We start from the raw sequence: 3,945 nt of genomic DNA on the forward strand, positions 1-3,945 counted from the left end.
ACGGAGGTTACCTTTCAGTTAATACTGAATTGTCTGAGTGAGATAGACCTGGTAAACCAGGGTCCAGACGGGCCCCAGCACACTGCAGGGGCTACCAAAGGCGGAGCGGGGAGATGGCTGGACTTCATCATTCATCATCTTTTAGATTCTAAAATTTAGAATAAGGAATTTTGTGTCTAAACTCAGGGTCTGGCGATAACCTAAGGCCCTGCGGTGCTGGAGCGCCGGTAGTTCCCATGCACCCACCCCCTCCAACCCAGGGCCGCCTCCTTCCTGGACTACAAGCTCCACAGTGCACCGCGCGATGACGTACAAAGGGGCAGGCAGAACTGTGGGAGAGCCAGTGAGGAGGCGGAGGCGCCCTGGGCCGGCCCTCCCCTCCGCGCCCTATTGGAGGGCCGGTTAGGGGTGGGACCGGACCCTGGTGATCGGCGGCAGTAGGATGGCCAAGCTGCGGGGAGGACAGGAAAAGGGTAGCTCCGGGGGCGGCTGCTGCTGCGGGGATCGCCCCAAACCGAGTGAACACTTAGCTTCGATCTGCGCGGAGGAGCCCCTCTGCTGATCTCTGAGCTGAGAGCAGCTGCCGTCTATCCTCACTCAGCCGCACCTGGGAATAGTTGGGTGCCGGGCCTCGGGCTAGACTGCACAGTCGGGGGCCGGACTTGAAACCTGATCCTACCGTGGCAGGAGTTTTCTTTGAAGAAGCTCTAGAAGGATGTCTCTTTAAGAATCGCTACCATTTCTATGGACCTCCCACTCATTAACTCATTCACCTCTGTTCCAGACACTTGCCCGAAGATCCTAAATGCATTTTCTCACCTAGTCTTAACACACGCGCAAACACATAAACCAATAAGGTAGCAACTGTTTTCTCCGCTTTTAGATAAGGGAGCTGAATCCCGGACAAACAGCCTGTGAGTGACAGAGCAGGGTTTCAACTTAGGTCTGTCTAAGGTGACCAGACGTCCCGCTTTTGGCGGGACAGTCCAGATTTCCAACAATTTGTCCCACGTCCCACGACGTTTTTAAAAAGTCTCGATTTTTGGAAAGAATGCACGACGATAGGGAACGGCGGGACAGCGGGAAAGGAATATACGGTTTTTGGCTGCTGAAAAGGTTAATGTAACTCCATTTGGGAATGAAGAGGTTAATGGAACTTCATTTGGAAATGAAAAGGCTAATGTAAACTCCCTACTCCCCTCCTGGGCAAGGTCACCCAGGTGCACTGGCGCCCTACTCCTTTGAGCCACAGGCTCCGCCCTATACATATATTTTTTTTAATGTATTATGTTTGTAAATTGTACTTATGTTGAAATTAAAATATATATATATTACAATACTATTTTGCGTTCTGTGAAAATTTTTGTTGCTCCATATAGACCAAATTTTTAATTAAGAACATCCCTCACTCTACCTTTCCACCCCCACCCCCCGTCAATTTTAACATTTTACCAATGTTAAAATCTGGTCACCTTAGATCTGTCACCGGTGTCCATCCCTTAACCTCTGTGCACTCAGGGGTGGGATCAGTGGGAAAGTGTGTGGGATGTCAGCGTCCACAGGCTGTCAGGTGAATAATATCACCGTGTTGGACACCGATGTGTCTGGTGCTAAGTGATACAAAGACCTTTCTGCCAGAAAAGCCTGATACCTAATAAACAATTTACTGGGCACCCATGTACTGTTCTGGACCTTGTGCCAGGCACTGAGGCTGCAAAGAACGTACTCCAATCGAGTGGATGCTTATAAAAGTGCTGTTACCGCAGGCAGTCTAAGATTGCTCAATGCAGGGTAAATGCAAGATGGGACTGCACCAGTTAGAGATGGCAGGAGGGGCTTCCCAGACAGGAGACCACGTGCACAATGGTGAGCACCATTAAAATGCCTGGGTCCCCGGACAATCAAGAGACTGAATTGGCTGATGCCTCTTGGGGACTGGTGGGCAGTGAGCTTGGGGAGGGAAACAGAAGTCAAGCCCTTGAGGAGTGGGAGCATTAGCCTTGACTCTCTAACATGATCAGATTTGCATATTTGAAAGGTAACTGGTATCTGTAGTCAGCTAACTAGCTTGTGGTAGTTAAGGCTGGTGGCAGGGAGGCCTATTAGAGCAGGAGATACAAAGGTGGGAGATGCTGAGAGTTCTGATGAGTGATAGGAACAATGGGGGTTGATTTGAAAAATATTGAAAGATTAAAGTGAACCTGGTAAACACATGGGTTGTGGGGTAGGAAACTATGCCTCAGAGTTTTGACTCAGGCAGCTAAGCGATTGGGTCTTGTCATTAATAGGACGCTAAAATAAGAAGGCCCCAAATCCAAGGGAAAATAAAAACAAAGATCATATAGAGAAATGCTGTCAGGGCTGAAGAGGGGTTCAGTAACATCTTTGGGGGACGGGGAATATTTTAGAAAGTCTTCTTGGGAAGAATAAGGTAAACTGGACCTGTGGAAGGAGTACACCTTCCTTCTTTTCTTTTTCCTGAGTAGATATTAATAGGCAGAGATGGAGGAGGAGGGTGTTCTAGATAGTGGATCAGCATGGGCAAAGGCACAAAGCAGGGACAATCTTTCAGAGCATATTTGAGGAATAGCAGATATCCTGGTTTACCTCTTGTGTAGTAGTATCAAATCTGGAAAGTCAAATTGGGGCACATACTGTGAAAGATGTTCCACTGAATCCTGGGGATGTTGGGAGGCACTGAGTGGTTTTTGAGTCAGGCAAGTGGTGTGAGGTCTGCTTTAGAAAAGCATGCACTGAAGAGCCCAGCTAAGGACTGGACTAGGGAGGCTCTCCTTGGTTGTAAGTGACAGAAACTCAACTCAAAGTGCATAGGCTAAAAAGGAGAATGTATAGGTTCATGGGACCAAACTGAAGAAAGGAACAGATCTGGTTTGGGGGGGGTGACTAAGCCCAAGGACTCAAATGCCATCAAGTCAGATGGTTTTCTCCTCCTCACCCACCTCCCATCCCCACTCTTCCCATGCCTCTGTCTGCCTGCCCTTATCCACCTGTCTCCTACTCTTCATGGGATTCGCAGCAGGCCATGTGAGCTCAGGCAGCATGGGTGGTATTTTGACGGCTTTGCTACCTGGAAGGAAAAGTAAATTCTTCTCCATCAGTTAGAAGAACACTGGGGAAGGACTATAGTTGCCTAGCCTGGGTCACATTTCCATTCCTCTTTCTGTGGGGGATGTGTCTGTTGAGCAAAAGAAAGAGAAAAAGGACCGGCCAGGCACTGGAGAGGAGGATTATGCAAATGTATCATGAAAGCCAGTGGAGGAGTTTGAAGAAGAAAGGGGAGTGATCTGTGGCTTATCACAAAATTGAATTAGGAAGTTTTTTCAAAAGCTGGATCTTGGAACTGATTAGAGTCCTTGGTAAACTGGGCGTGGTGGCTCATGCCTGTAATCCTAGCTCCCTGGAAGGCTGAGGGGTAGGGGGTGGATTGCTTGAGCTCAGGAGTTCAAGACCAGCCTGGACAAGAACAAGTGCCTGTCTCTACTAAAAATAGAAAAAACTAGCCAGGCAGTGGGCACCACAGTAATCCCAGCTACTTAGGAGACTGAGGTAAGGGTATCACTTTAGCTCAAGAATTTGAGGTTGCTGTGAGCTATGATGATGCCACTGCACTCTACCCAGGGAGACAGAGTGAGACTCTGTCTCAAAAAAATAAAATAAAATAGAAAAGAAAAAGAATCCATGGTGGGACCCAGGAATCTGGCTTACGGTATCAAATGCAACAGAAAGTTTGAAGATCAAAACTAAAGACTGACAATTGAATTCGATGATTAGGAAACCATGGAGAAGCAGTGTCAGTTGGGTAGTTTTCAAGGCTCTCTGAAGTGCTCTCACTTCTCTGGATTCATAGCCCTGCTTCAGCCCTATCTCATAAGTGAGATAGCATTTCTTCATAGAATTTTTGGGACAAAGCAAGAAAAAACTAGT

The 3,945-nt window shown here is 47.8% G+C and overlaps 1 protein-coding gene across 1 annotated transcript in view; it reads left to right on the forward strand.

Moving 5' to 3' along the window:
* The window catches only part of GARNL3 (GTPase activating Rap/RanGAP domain like 3), a 140,746-nt gene that overhangs the window by 2,310 nt on the left and 134,491 nt on the right, over positions 1–3,945 (forward strand). The gene's annotated exons all lie outside the window — the stretch shown is intronic.

The sequence above is a fragment of the Otolemur garnettii genome, unplaced genomic scaffold (genome assembly GCF_000181295.1).
Source record: "Otolemur garnettii isolate 467f Iridium unplaced genomic scaffold, OtoGar3 scaffold00014, whole genome shotgun sequence".
NCBI classification, from domain to species: Eukaryota; Metazoa; Chordata; class Mammalia; order Primates; family Galagidae; genus Otolemur; species Otolemur garnettii.